The 17,500-nt window shown below is 29.4% G+C and overlaps 1 long non-coding RNA gene across 1 annotated transcript in view; it reads left to right on the forward strand.

Moving 5' to 3' along the window:
- Window positions 1-6,561: 6,561 nt before the first annotated feature.
- The window catches only part of LOC138861700 (uncharacterized), a 12,690-nt gene continuing 1,751 nt past the window's right edge, over window positions 6,562-17,500 (forward strand). The window contains exon 1 of the long non-coding RNA XR_011398564.1: window positions 6,562-6,678. This is a non-coding gene — a long non-coding RNA (uncharacterized lncRNA). The remainder of the gene's footprint in view (window positions 6,679-17,500) is intronic.

Below are 17,500 nucleotides of genomic sequence, written 5' to 3' on the forward strand. Positions count from 1 at the left end.
TTATTGCTATTATCATTATAAAAAAAGTTATAATGATAAAAATAGCAACAATAATTAGCATAATAATGATTATAACTGCAATAATGATGGTAATAATAATAATAATCTTGATGATAATGAGTATATTGATAATAATCATAAAATTTATGACAGAAATTATAATAATGATGTTAATAATTATCATTCAGTCTATTTATAATGAAATGAAGGCCAGAAGTAATAAAATCCCAAAACTAGAAAAAACGGCAAAATCTAGCGTATTACAGCCTTTTCAGAGAAACGTCGAAAAAAAAACTTTTCGCTTATTAATGCTAATTATGAGGATTTTAACATTAATTCAGGTAATTATGATGATTTCCATGATAATTCCTTTATTATTGACAATAATGATGATAATTATGATGATAATGATAATAATAATGATGATAATGATTAGATCATAATTATAATGATGATCTTGATAATTACTGCAATAATAGCAATAATTTACTCTATTCCAATAATTTTCATACTAACAATGGTAATAGAAATAATAATAACATCATTATCATTGTCATTATAATTTTTATTATTGTCATTATTATTTCTAAGATTATCATTATTGCTATTATAATTATATAAATAGTTATAATACAAATAACAATAATAATTAGCATAATAATTATTATAACTGCAATAATGATGATAATAATAATGATAATCATGATGATAATGACTATAATGATGATAATCATAAAAATGACAGTAAAGATAATAATGATGATAATAATTATCATTCAGTCCATTTATGATGAAATAAAGGCCAGAAGTAATATAATCCCAAAAGCCGAAAAAACGGAAAAATCTAGCCTTTTGAGAGAAACGTAAAAAAAAACCTTTTCGCTTTTTAATGGTAATTATGAGTTTTTTTTTACATTAATTCAGGTAATTATGATGATTTCCATGATAATTCCTTTCTTATTGACAATAATGATGATAATTATGATGATAATGACAATGATAATGACAATAATAATGATAATGATAAAATCATAATGATAATGATAATCTTGATAATTACTGCAATAATAGCAATATTTAGCTCTATTCCAATAATTTTCATACTAATAATGGCAATAGCAATAATAATAACATCATTATCATTGTCATTATAATTATTATTATTGTCATTATTATTTCTATGATTATCATTATTGCTATTATCATTATATAAATAGTTATAATGATAAAAATAGCAATAATAATTAGCATAATAATAATTATAACTGCAATAATGATGTTGATAATGATAATCATGATGATAATGACTATAATGATAATAATAATAAAAATGATGACAGTAATGATAATAATGATGATAATAATTATCATTCAGTCCATTTATAATGAAATAAAGGCCAGAAGTAATAAAATCTTTCGAGAGAAATGTCGAAAAAAACCTTTTCGCTTTTTAATGGTAATTATGAGGATTTTAAGGTTAATTCAGGTAATTATGATAATTTCCATGATAATTCCTTCATTATTGACAATAATGATGATAATTATGATAATGACAATGATAATGACAATAATAATGATAATAATGTTAAAATCATAATTATAACGATAATCTTGATAATTACTGCAATAATAGTAATAATTAACTCTATTCCAATAATTTTCATACTATTAATGGCAATAGATATAATAACATCATTATCATTGTCATTATAATTATTATTATTTTCATTATTTTTTCTAAGATTATCATTATTGCTATTGTCATTATATAAATAGAAATAATGATAGAAATAGCAATAATAATTAGCATAATAATTATTATAACTGCAATAACAATAATGATAATCATGATGATAATGACTATAATGATAATCATAAAAATGATGACAGTAATGATAATAATTATGATAATAGTTATCATTCAGTCCATTTATAATGAAATAAAGGCCAGAAGTAATAAAATCCCAAAATTCGAAAAAAACGGCAAAATCTAGCGTATTACAGCCAAAAGGCTATATATCGCTAGATTTCTCCATTTTTTCGACTCCGGGGATTTTTATACTTTTAATCTTTTTTTCATTATAGATGGGCTTTATGATTATCATCAATATTATCATTAATTATCAATGTCATTTTCCTCATTATAACTATTTCTATAATGATAATAACAATAATGATAATTTTATAAATAATAATAACAACAGTAATAATTATAATACCAATAATAGCGATATGATTATTTCTACTATTATTATTTTTAGTTATTATCATTATCGTTAGTATTATTGTCATTATCATGAAAATCATTGTTGATGATTGCTATTATCGCATTAATTACGCAAATTATCATTATAATTATCATCTTATAACAATCCTAATTAATGTCATAAGTATCCTAATTAATGTCATAATTATCATCATTATCGTCATTATTAATGGGATTATCATGAAAATCATCATAATTAGCCGAATTATTGCAGAAATCATCATAATCATCCCATAAACTCGAAAAGGGTTTTTTTCGACCATATTCTCATAAGGCTATATATCGCTAGATTTCGCCGTTTATTCGACTTTGGGGATTTTTATACTTTTAGCCTTTTTTCATTAAGAATGGGCTTTATGATTATCATCATTATTTTCATTAATAGCATTAACATCATCATTATCATCATTATAGTAATTATCGCCATAATTACCCTTAATATAATCATCATAAGAGCTATTATCTTATTTATTAATGTCATTTTTCTCATAACTATTTCTATAATGATAATAAATATAATGATAATTTTAGAAATAATAACAGTAATAATTATAATAACAATAATAGCGATATTATGATTATTTCTATTATTATTATTTTTGATTATTATCATTATCGTTAGTATTATTGTTATTATCATGAAAATCATTAGATTATTGTTGATGATTGCTATTATTGCATTAATTACGCAAATTATCATTGTAATTATCATATTATAATTATCCTAATTAATGTCATAATGATTCTAATTAATGTCATAATTATCATTATTATCAACATTATTAATGGGATTATCATAAAAATCATCATAATTAGCCGAATTATTGCAGAAATCATCATAATCATCCGAAAAGGGTTTTTTTTCGACCATATTCTCATAGGGCATTTAAAAGAGAAAAAGGGGGGTTTTCGACCTTTCTCTGAAAAGGCTGTAATACGAAAATGACAGTAACAATTAACTTTATAACTGGAATAATCATAATCTAGATTTTGCCGTTTTTTCGACTTTTGGGATCTTATTACTTTCAGCCTTTATTTCATTAAAAATGGACTCTATGATTATTATTATCCTCATTGTCATCATTATTGTTATTATTCTTATGATTATCATCATTATAGTCATTATCGTCATGATTATCATTATTTTCATTATCATCATTATAGTCATTATCGTCATGATTATCATTATTAGCATTATCATTATTGGAGTTATAATGCTAATTATTACTGTCATTTTCATCCTTTTAAGTATTTTATAATGATAATAACAATAATGATAATTTTAGAAATAATAATGACAATAATACTCTTTATGATAACAATAATAATGATATTATTACTTCTATTGTCATTATTATTATGAAACTTATTATAATAGAGTTAATTATTACTATTATTGCAGTAATTATCAAAATTATCATTATAATTTTATTATTATTATCAATATTATTATTGTCATTATCATAATAATTATCATCATTATTGATAATGATAAAGGAATTATCATGAAAATCATCATAATTACCTGAATTAATGTTAAAATCATCATAATCATACTTTAAAAGCGAAAAAAGTCTGACTATTATTATCATCATTATCATCATTATTATCCCTATTCTTATGATTATCATCATTATAGTCATTATCGTCATGATTATCATTATTATCATTATCATTATTGGTTTATTATGCTAATTATTAATGTCATTTTCATCATTATAACTATTTTTATAATGATAACAATAATGATAATTTTAGAAATATTAATGACTTTACTCATTATAATAACAATAATAATGATTTTATTATTATTTCTATTGTCATTATTAGTATGAAAATTCTTAGAATACAGTTAATTATTGCTATTATTGCAGTAATTATCAAAATTATCATTTTATTACTATTATCATTATTATTATTGTCATTATCATCATAATTATCACCATTATTATCATGAAATAATCATAATTACCTGAATTAATGTTAAAATCATCATAATTATTTAAAAGCGAAGAAGGGTTTTTTCGACCCTTCTCTCAAAAGGCTGTTTTAGCCTTTATTTCATTATAAATGGACTCTATGATTATTATTATCCTCATTATTATCATTATTGGCATAATTTTTATGATTATCATCATTATAGTCATTATCTTCATGATTATCATTATTATCATTATCATTATTATAATTATCATTTTATTATTATTATCATTATTATCATTGTCATTATCATCATTATTGTTCATAATAAACGAATTATCATGGAAAATTATCATAATTACCTGAATTAATGTTGAAATCATCATAATTATCCTTTAAAAGCGAAAAAGTTTTTTTTCGACTTTTCTCTCAAAAGGCTGTAATACGTTAGATTTTGCCGTTTTTCGACTTTTGGGATTTTATTAGCTTTAGCCTTTATTTCATTATAAGTGGACTCTATGATTATTATTATTATATTATCATCATTATTGTCATTATTCTTATGATTATCATCAATATTGTAATTTTCGTCATGATCATCATTATTGTCATTATCGTTATTGCAGTTATAATGATTATTATTACTGTCATATTCATCATTATAACTATTTTTATAATGATAATAAAAATAATGATAGTTTTATAAATAATAATGACAATAATACTCATTATGATAACAATAATAATATTATTATTTCTATTGTCATTATTAGTATAAAATTTATTAGACTAGAATTAATTATTGCTATTATTGCAGTAATTATCAAAATTATCATTATAATTATCATTTCATAATTATTATCATTATTATTATTGTCATTATCATGATTATCATTATTGTTAATGATAAAGGAATTATCATGAAAATCATCATAATTACCTGAATTAATGTTAAAATCATCATAATTATCATTTAAAGGCGAAAAAGTTTGTTTTTCGACCTTTCTCTCAAAAGGCTGTAATACGCTAGAATTTGCCGTTTTTTTCTCGAATTATGGGATTTTAGTAGTTTTAGCCTTAATTTCATTATAAATGGACTCTATGATTATTATTATTATCATTATCATCATTATTGGCATTATTCTTATGATTATCATTATTATAGTCATTATCTTCATGATTATCTGTATTATCATTATCATTATTGCAGTTATAATTATTATCATGCTAATTCTCAATGTCATTTTCATCATTATAACTATTTTTATAAGGATAATATCAATAATAATAAATTTAGAAATAATAATGACAAAAATACTCATGATAATAATAATTATTATATTATCATTTTTTCTATTGGCATTATTAATATGAAAATTATTAGAATAGAGTTAATTATTGGTATTATTGCAGTAATTATCAAAATTGTCATTAGAATGATTTTATCATTATCATCATTATTATCATTGTCATTATCATCATAATCATCATAATTTTTGTTAATAATAAAGGAATTATCATGAAAATAATCATAATTTTTCGACCTCTCTCTCAAAAGGGTTGTAATACGCTAGAATTTCCTTTTTTTCGACTTTTGGGATTTTATTTGTTTTAGCCTTTATTTCATTATAAATGGACTCTATGATTATTATTATCATCATTATCATCATTGTTGTCATTATTCTTATGATTATCATCATTATTGTCATTATTCTTATGATTATCATTACTGTCATTATCGTCATGATGATCATTATTATCATTAAAATTATTGCAGTTATAATGATTATTATGCTAATTTTTACTGTCATTTTCATCATTATAACTATTTTCATAATGATAATAACAATAATGATAATTTAGAAATAATAATGACAATAATACTCATTATAATAACAATAATAATGATATGATTATTATTTCCATTGCCATTATTAGTATGGAAATTAATTGAATAGAGTTAACTATTGCTTTTATTGGAGTAATTATGAAAATTATCATTATAATTAACCTTTTATTGTTATTATCATTATTATTATTGTCATTATCATCATAATTATCATCATTATTGTTAATAATAAAGGAATTACCATGAAAATCATCATAATTACCTGAAATAATGTTAAAATCATCATAATTATCATTTGAAAGCGAAAAAGTTTTTTTTCGACCTTTCTCTCAAAAGGCTGCAATACGCTAGATTCTCCTTCAACTAGGGTGGCCTCCATAGCTGGTAATGCCAGAACCTATTCGGAATGGCGGTAAGTTCAAAACTGAATCGAACTTCATTCTCATTGGCTGGAATTGGCCAAGGAGAGAGGAGTAGCCAATCCCGTGTCTCGGATCCCTGCGCATGCGCGGTACGTTGCCGCCATCTTCATTCTTGTCATCGTCGCCAGCGAGTACAGAAGGTCTACAAAATTCGTAAATTTCTTGCATTCACGAAGAATTTTTTTTCTCAGGAGATTGCAGTCATCTCTTTAACGATCAAGGTAAGAAATAACAAATGTACATCGCTGTCGGCGAGCTTCGTATGATTGTACGAAACTCCCGTTTTATTGTGGTGATAGTCATGTTTACCTGGTTGACATAATTCTCTTTCTAGATAGAGTGAATCTTTATTTTGTATTTTACAATATTTTAATACTTCTCAAGGGTTTCCTTCTTTCCGTCAAAGTATATGAGAGAAAGATTAAAATTCCTACAGCTGACCTGTTGATAGTTGAAACATACAAGGGTCCACTAATCATTAAACTATGTAATTATTATAGTTGTTGCTTATACATGTCAACCCAGACACTCTGTCAGCACTTCCGGAGTTTGTTGAGCTCCTCAGCTATAGACAAATATTCTCGAGTTGAGTGGGTTCTCTACACCTACCCGAGTTAGAGGCAGCTCCTCGGGTATCCTTCGGGCTTCCGAGCTACAGGCATCTCCTCTCACGCCCCCGAATTAGAGTAGCTCCTCACGAACTCCCGGATAGAAGCAGCTCCTCGGGTGTTATTCGCGCTTCCGAGCTACAGGCAGCTCCCGAGCTAGAGGAAGCTCTGTCACGCTCCCGAGCTATAGACAGCTCCTCTCGCGCTCCCGAGCTAGAGGAAGCTCCTGTCGCGCTCCCGATCTACAGACAGCTCCTCTTGCGCTCCCGAGCTAGAGGAAGATCCTGTCACGCTCCCGAGCTATAGACAGCTCCTCTCGCGCTCCCGAGCTAGAGGAAGCTCCTGTTGCGCTCCCGATCTACAGACAGCTCCTCGCGCTCCCCGAGCTAAAAGAAGCTCCTGTCACGCTCCCGAGCTCTAGACAGCTTCTCGTGCTCCCGAGATAGAGGAAGATCCTGTCACGCTCCCGAGCTATAGCCAGCTCCTCTCGCGCTCCCGAGCTAGAGGAAGCTCCTGTCGCACTCCCGATCTACAGACAGCTCCTCTCGCACTCCTCGCGCTCCCGAGCAAGAGGAAGCTCCTGTCGCGCTCCCAAGCTACAGACAGCTCCTATCGCACTCTTCGCGCTCCCGAGCTAGAGGAAACTCCTGTCGCACTCCCAAGCAACAGACAGATCCTCTCGCGCTCCCGAGCTACAGACAGCTCCTCTCGCGATCCTCGCGCTCACGAGCTACAGACAGCTCCTCTCGCGATCCCGAGCTAGAGGAAACTCCTGTCGCACTACCAAGCAACAGACAGATCCTCTCGCGCTCCCGAGCTACAGACAGTTCCTCTCGCGATCCTCGCGCTCACGAGCCGCGCTCCTCTTACTCTCCAGAGCTACAGACAGCTCCTCTCGAGCTCCCGAGAAAGAGGCAGCTCCTCTTACTCTCCTGAGCTACAGACAGCTCCTCTCGTGTTCCCGAGCTAGAGGCAACTCCTCTTGCTCTCCCGAGCTACAGACAACTCCTCTTGTGCTCCTGAGCTAGAGGTAGCTCCTCTCGCGCTCCTCGCACACTCTTGAGCTAGCGTGCTCCTGAGCTAGAGACAGCTCTTCTCATGCTCCTAGCACGCTCCCGAGCTAGTGCGCTCCTCAACTAGAGGCAGCTCCTATCGCGCTACCCTGTCACCACAACAGCTGATTATTTTGTGATTCAAGAAGCTACTTTTACACTTCTTATCATATATAATAGCTATCCAGATACAATATTAAATATGAACAATGAGACAACTAAGAAGACCCTAGTTACACACAGCCTTCTTCTTTCACAGATGTCGTCCCCTGGAACACTTTCAGTGTGCTGAACAAAAGGCTGTAAGACAAAAGTGAGGACTACAGACCACATCCATTGTCCACAACATTCACTATGTGCTATACAAGGAGTGTTCAACCCGAATGAGTGTCCAACTTGCTCCAGGTTGTTAGAAGTTGTAAGAGCCTCTGAAGACCCACGGTCAACTACAGAGTGGGAACTTCTAGAGACCCAATACCCAAGAGCTGCAGCTTCAGCATCTAGACGTGGAATTTCTGAATTTGGTTGGTCATCACCAGAATTGGCAAAATGGTTTGGAGGACCAGCAGGCACTGCATCAGCTCCTTCACCCCTCATGTCAGAAAATAACTTAGATACAAGACACTCACCTACTTCAAGTAAAAATCTACAGACATTTCAAGAGGAAAACCCTCAAATTGCGATGCTTCTAAAACAGCTGGTTGGAGCACTGGGTAAAATGCCAGAAAACGCATTAGACCAAGCTCCCTCAAATTCATCAAAGTTGATTCAACAATCTAGATCTAGATCCCCTTCTCCTCCACCTGAGAAACGGTGTCGTTTGTCTTCTCACAATTCAATGTCTCCTTCACAATTACAGTCTCCTTCAAGTCATCAGGTGGCACACTCTAGACCAAGAGAAATTTCTCCTTCCCCTATGGGAACAAGTACATCCACGTCAGCCATCCCAGGAGGATGGTTTCAGGTACCCAGTTCATGGCGCCATGTCACTAATGCTGATGGGTCATCCACATTACTCCAACCTTCCTTTATTGATGGTCGTGAAGTCTGGGAGGAAGTATTAAATATAGGAGCTCAAGAACGTACTTCTCCTTTAGGCGACACTCAATTATGGTGGCGTCCTCGAACATCCTCAACATCAACCCGCCTCTATGTCAGCCAGACATGCAAGGAAAGTTGCACATACAATTTCTTCACTCAGTTCCCTGATTCAGGGGGGTCCTTTAGCCATGCCATCCATTATGATGACAGATTCTGGATCTAGGACGCCATCACTAATTATTCCAGAACCTATAAATTCTACCTTCCCAGATTTAGCAGTTCTGTCATCATGGCGGACTGACAAAGCAATACATACGTCCATATCACCCCCTAGTACAAAACTCCAGTCAAGAGTTTCTCTACATTTTCCAGATAATTCTGATAGGGCAACAATAATGAAGTTCCTTTCAGCACGAAAAGCTGGACGGGAAGACTTCCAGACTCCTTTGAGAACCCCCTCAAAGAATACACTCTGGGAAGATTATGAGTCACGTCAGTTAGAGCAACGACAGCCGCCTCATCATCAGTGTAGCAGCCCAAGCAGCAGTAGGCATAGGGCACTTAGCAGTGCCAATAGCACTGACTCTTATTGAAGAAGCAATTAAGAAGAGAATAGTCTTGAGAGAAAAAGTGGTTCCTAGAGGCCTGGAGTCAGCAAAGATGAACTTACTCCAAGGTGACCCTTTCCATCACAAACCGTGTGGGAGAGAGTCCTCCATCTGAGCTGAAATAGAAAAGATACCCAAACCACTTCAAGTATCTCTTCCGCCTCAACTTCTGAAAGTATTGCAGTCTCGACCACATCAAGAAAAGCGAGGTCAGACACATAGGACTCAAGGAACTCGCAATCATGCAACAGGCTTTCAGAGAATAACTCATACCCATAGGAAAGATATGATATCCACTGTTGGACAAGAAGTTCCATTGGATCGTCACCAACGCTCTCATCAACGCCCCTTTCGGAGAGACAAAAATAAAGGACAAAACTCTGGCTCAATTACAAGAACCAGGAAGCAATGACTATCTGGTCAATGGTCGCCTATTAGGATGGCAAGCAAAATGGCCTCCAGGATGGGCCAAGAATGTAACAGAGAAAGGACTACGTTGGCCATGGTACAACAATGTACCTCCTCTCCACTACTCCAGAACTATTAAACAAAAAGGTTGTAGAACGGTCAAAAGGAAAAGTGTTTCTAAATCGACTGTTCGAAGCTCCCAAGAGGAATTCACAAGAGTCACGATTAGTATTAGATGTAAGCAAACTAAATCAACATATCCAAACTTTCAAGTTCAAAATGTAATCTGTTGCACAAGTCCGTCTTACCCTACAACCAGGCACTTTACTAGCTTCTCTGGATCTAAAAGATGCATATTGGCATATACCAATACACAGAAGATACAAACCATATCTGGCATTCTCGGCAGGCATCCAGATATATCAATTCAAAGTGCTCCCATTTGGGCTAAACATAGCCCCAAGAGTTTTCTCCAAAATGCTACAACCAGTCCAAGCACGCTTAGTCAAGATGGGAGTACAGATATTCATGTATCTAGACGACTGGTTGATTTTAACTGTCACACCCAGAGAGTGCCGGTCCATGATTCAAAAGACATTAGAAATAGAAACGTCAATGGGATTACAATTCAACATTCAAAAATCCCACCTTTCACCAACACCATCCATAAAATGGCTTGGATTAATCTGGGACAAATCAACAGCAACACTTAGATTGTCAATAGACAACTGCCGCAGATGTTGTAAGAAAATCTTCAAAGCAATTTGGCTCACTAAACCACGCCTCAGTAGTGATTCCACTTGGCAGACTTCGATTACTCCTAGAGAGCCGAACAATATTCACTTCTCTAGAAAGAGATCTCCCCATCCCCTTTCCACCTCGACTACGCTATCTGTTAAGATGGTGGACAAGGAAAGGACGCTTAGATACAGTGGCTCCATGGGTTCCACCTCCACCAGTTATGACACTTACTACCGATGCATCAGACACAGGATGGGGATACCAGTCGTCCATAGGCCATCAAGGCTCAGGTCGATGGACCCTATCTGCAAGCCGAATTCATATAAATGTTCGAGAGTTACGAACAGTTCATTTAGCACTACAGAGAGAACACTCAATCAAACAAACATCGGTTTTAGTGCTGTCAGACAATTCAGCAGTCATACATTGCCTGAACAGGCAAGGTTCATCTCGGTCACCAGCCCTTCTCCGAGAATCAGAGTCAATATTCACACTGGCAAAGAACAGAGATATTCACACCTTAGCTTTTCACCTAGCAGGAAAATCCAACCAGTGGGCAGATTCCATATCCAGACAAACCTCGTCATCAGTGGATTGGACCTTACAAGAATACCAATTTGCATTACTGACAACCCGATTCGGGAGACCAAGAGTCGACCTCTTTGCATCCCCAACCAATCGACAACTCCCAGTACTCACACTACTTATCTCTGAGACTCCAGGATGTACCTTGTGTAGCCATGGACTCAGTGCCAGGGAGACCCAATTCTCCAAACTCACCAGTACAGATATAGAGACTGACTCCTGTAACAAGAAATAAAGAGTCATAAGTACAACGAGAAAAAACATAATATACAAGAATTATGTATAGAATCAAAAGAAGTAATATTTTTGCATCTATTATTACAAGCCTATATAACCTACTAATAATGAGGTTCCAGTCGGAAGCTGTAATTAATTTAGTTCAAGTAAACTTCAAAGGTCATTCTTACTTTCTCTTAAATCCCTCTGCTACAGTTTGTATCCAGCTATGGAGGCCACCCTAGTTGAAGGAGAATAAGCCATTTGAAGGATTGAAAATGGTATTTCTCCGAGACTAGGGTGGCCCCCTATCAGCCATTCTGAACAGTTTATAAGGAATGAAGATGGAGGCAACGTACCGCGCATGCACAGGGATCCGAGACACGGGATTGGATACTCCGCTTTCCTTGACCAATTCCAGCCAATAAGAATGAAGTTCGATTCAGTTTTGAAGTTACCGCCGTTCCGAATAGGTTCTGGCATTACCAGCTATGGAGGTCACACTAGTCTCGGAGAAATACCATTTTCAATCCTTCAAATGGCTTATTTTGCCGTTGGGATTTTATTAGTTTTAGCCTTTATTTCATTATATATGGACTCTATGATTATTATTTTCATCATTATCATCAGTATTGTCATTATTCTTATGATTATCATCATTATAGTCATTATCGTCATGATTATCATTATTATCATTATCATTATTACAGCTAAAATGATTATTATGCTAATTATTACTGTCATTTTCATAAATTTAACTATTTTAATAATGATAATAACAAGAATGATAATTTTAGAAATAATAATGACAATAATACTCATTATAATAACAATAAAAATGATATTATTATTTCTATTGTCATTATTAGTATGAAAATTATTAGAATAGAGTTATTTATTGCTATTACTGCAGTAATTATCAAAATTATCATTATAATTATCATTTTATTATTATTTTCATTATTATTATTGGCATTATCATCATAATTTTCATCATTATTGTTAATGATAAAGGAATTATCATGAAAATGATCATAATTACCTGAATTAATGATAAAATCTGTAATTATCATTTAAAAACGAAAAAGGGTTTTTTCGACCTCTCTCCCAAAAGGCTGTAATACGCTAGATTTTGCCGTTTTTTCGACTTTTGGGATTTTATTAGTTTTAGCCTTTATTTCTTTATAAATGGACTCTATGATTATTATTATCATCATTATCATTATTATTGTCATTATTCTTATGATTATCATCATTAGAGTCATTATCGTCAAGATTATCATTATTATCATTATCATTATTGCAGTTATAATGCTATTTATTACTGTCATTTTCATCATTATAATTATTTTTATAATGATAACAATAATGATAATTTTAGAAACAATATTGACAATAATACTCATTAAAATAACAATAATAATGATATTATTATTTCTATTGCCATTATTAGTATGGAAATTATTAGAATACAGTTCATTAGTGCTATTATTGCAGTAATCATCAAAATTATTATTATAATTATCATTTTATTATTATCATTATTATTATTGTCATTATCATGATAATTATCATTATAGTTAATGATAAAGGAATTATCGTGAAAATCATCATAATTACCTGAATTAATGTTAAAATCATCATAATTATCATTTAAAAGCGAAAAAGGTGTTTTTCGACCTTTCTCTCAAAAGATTGTCATTATTCTTTTGATTATCATCATTAGAGTCATTATCGTCAAGATTATCATTATTATCATTATCATTATTGCAGTTATAATGCTATTTATTACTGTCATTTTCATCATTATAATTATTTTTATAATGATAACAATAATGATAATTTTAGAAACAATATTGACAATAATACTCATTAAAATAACAATAATAATGATATTATTATTTCTATTGCCATTATTAGTATGGAAAATATTAGAATACAGTTCATTAGTGCTATTATTGCAGTAATTATCAAAATTATTATTATAATTATCATTTTATTATTATCATTATTATTATTGTCATTATCGTGATAATTATCATTATAGTTAATGATAAAGGAATTATCGTGAAAATCATCATAATTACCTGAATTAATGTTAAAATCATCATAATTATCATTTAAAAGCGAAAAGGGTGTTTTTCGACCTTTCTCTCAAAAGATTGTCATTATTCTTTTGATTATCATCATTAAAGTCATTATCGTCATGATTATCATTATTATCATTATCATTATTGCAGTTATAATGATTATTATGCTAATTATTACTGTCATTTTAAACATTATAACTTTTTTATAATGATATAACAATAATGATAATTTTAGAAATAATAATGACAATAATACTCATTATAGTAACAATAATATTATAATTATTTCTTTTATCATTATTAGTATGGAAATAATTATCATTTAAAAGCGAAAAAGGTTTTTTTTCGACCTTTCTCTCAAAAGGCTGTAATACGCTAGATTTTGCCGTTTTTTCGACTTTTGGGATTTTATTAGTTTTAGCCTATATTTCATTATAAATGGACTCTATGATTATTATTATCATCATTATTGTCATTATTCTTATAATTATCATCATTATAGTCATTATCGTCATGATTATCATTATTATCATTATCATTATTGCAGTTATAATGATTATTATGCTAATTATTACTGTCATTTTCATCATTATAACTATTTTTATAATGATAATAACAATGATGATAATTTTAGAAATAGTAATGATAATAATACTCATTATGATAACACTAATAATGATATTATTATTATTTCTATTTTTATTATTGGTATGAAAATTATTAGAATAGAGTTAACCATTGTTAATACTGCAGTAATTATCAAAATTATCATTATAATTATCATTTTATTATTATTATCGTTATTATTATTGTCATTATCATTATTGTTAACAATAAAGGAATTATCATGAAAATCATCATAATTACCTGAATTAATGTTAAAATCATCATAATTATCATCTAAAACCGAAATAAGGGGTTATTCGACCTTTCTTTCAAAAGGCTGTAATACGCTATATTTTGCCGTTTTTTCGACTTTTGGGATTTTATTATTTTAGACTTTATTTCATTATCAATGGACTCAATGATTATTATCATCATTATCATCATTATTGTCATTATTCTTATGTTTATCATCATTATAGTCATTATCGTCATGATTATCATTATTATCATTATCAATATTGCAGTTATAATTATAATTACTGTCATTTTCATCATTATGACTATTTTTATAATGATAATAACAATAATGATAATCTTAGAAATAATAATGATTATAATACTCATTATAATAACAATAATAATAATATTGTTATTTCTATTGTCATTATTAGTATGAAAATTATTAGAATAAAGTTAATTATTTCTATTTATCATTATAATTATAATTTTATTATTATAATTATTATTGTTGTTATTATCATCATAATTATCATCATTCTTCTTAATAAAAAAGGAATCATCATGAAAATCATCATAATTAACTGAATTAATGTTAAATTCATCATAATTATCATTTAAAAGCGAAGAAGGGGGATTTTCGAACTTTCTCTCAGAAGGCTGCAATACGCTAGATTTTGCCGTTTTTTCGACTTTGGGATTTTATTAGTTTTAGCCTTTATTTCATTATAAATGGACTCTATGATTATTGTTATCATCATTATCATCATTATTGTCATTATTCCTATGATTATCAGCATTATAGTCATTATTGTCATGATTATCATTACTATCATTATCCTTATTGCAGTTATAATGATTATTATGCTAATTATTACTGTCATTTTCATCATTATAACTATTTTTTAATGATAATAACAATAATGATGATTTTAGAAGTAATAATGACAATAATACTCATTATAATACAAATAATAATGATATTATTATTTCTATTGTCATTATTAGTATCAAAATTATTAGAATTGAGTTAATTATTGCTATAATTGCAATATCAAAATTATCATTATAATTACCATTTTATTATTATTATTATTATTATTATTATTGTTATTATCATCATAATTATCATCATTATTGTTAATAATAAAGGAATTATAATGAAAAAACATCATAATTACCTGAATTAATGTTACAATCATCATAATTATCATTTAAAAGCGAAAAAGGTTTTTTTCGACCTTTCTCTCAAAAGGCTGTAATACGCTAGATTTTGCCGTTTTCGACTTATTGGATTTTATTAGTTTTATTATTTCATTATAAATTGACTTTATGATTATTATTATCATCCTTATCATCATTATTGTCATTATTCTTATGATCATCATCATTATAGTCATTATGGTCATGATTATCATTATTATCATTATCATTATTACAGTTATAATGATTATTATGCTAATTATTACTGTCATTTTCACCGTTATAACTATTTTTATAATGATAATAATAATAATGATAATTTTAGAAATAATAATAACAATAATACTCATTATAATAACAAACATAATGATATTATTATTATTTCTGTTGCCATTATTAGTATGAAAATTATTAGAATAGAGCTACTGATTGCAATTATTGCAGTAATTACCAAAACTATCATTATATTTATCATTTAATTATTATCATCATTATCATTATTGTCACTATCATCAGAATTATCATCATTATTGTTAATAATGAAGGAATTCTCATGGAAATCATCATAATTATCTGAATTAATGTTAAAATCATCATAATTATCATTTAAAAGCGTAAAAGGTTTTTTTCGACCTTTCTCTCAAAAGGCTGTAATACGCTTACTTTTGCCGTTTTCCGACTTTTGGGATTTTATTACTTTATTTCATTATTTCATTATAAATGGACTCTATTATTATTATGATCATCATTATCACTATTATTGTCATTATTCTTATGATTATCATCATTATAGTCATTATCGCCATGATGATTATTATTATCATTCTCATTATTGCAGTTAGAATGATTATTATGCTAATTATTAGTCATTTTCATCATTATAACTGTCTTCATAATGATAATAACAATAATGATAATTTTTGAAATAATAATACTCATTATAATAACAATAATAATGATGTTATTATTATTTCTATTATCATTATTATTATGAAACTTATTAGAATAGAGTTGATTATTGCTTTTATTGCAGTAATTATCAATATTATCATTATGATTATCATTTCATTGTTTTTATCGTTATTATTATTGTCATTATCATCATAATTATCATCATTATTGTTAGTAATAAAGGAATTATCATGAAAATCATCATAATTACCTGAATTAATGTTAAAATCATCATTAATTATCATTTAAAAGCGAATTTTATTTTCGACCTTTCTCTGAAAAGGCTGCAATACGCTAGATTTTTTACCGTTTTTCGACTTTTTGGATTTTATTAGTTTTAGCCTTTATTTCATTATAAATGGACTCTCTGATTATTATTATCATTATTGTCATTATTCTTATGATTATCATCATTATAGTCATTATCGTCATGATTATCATTATTATCATTATCATTATTGCCGTTATAGTGCTAATTATTACTGTCATTTTCTTCACTATAACTATTTTTGTAATGATAATAACAATAATGATAATTTTAGAAATAATAATGACAATAATACTCATTATAATATCAATAACAATGATATTATTATTATTTCTATTGTCATTATTAGTATGAAAATTATTAGAATAATTAGAGTTAATTATTGCTATTATTGCAGTAATTATTAAAATTATCATTATAATTATCATT

The sequence above is a fragment of the Penaeus vannamei genome, chromosome 5, assembly GCF_042767895.1.
Source record: "Penaeus vannamei isolate JL-2024 chromosome 5, ASM4276789v1, whole genome shotgun sequence".
Lineage (NCBI taxonomy): Eukaryota > Metazoa > Arthropoda > Malacostraca > Decapoda > Penaeidae > Penaeus > Penaeus vannamei.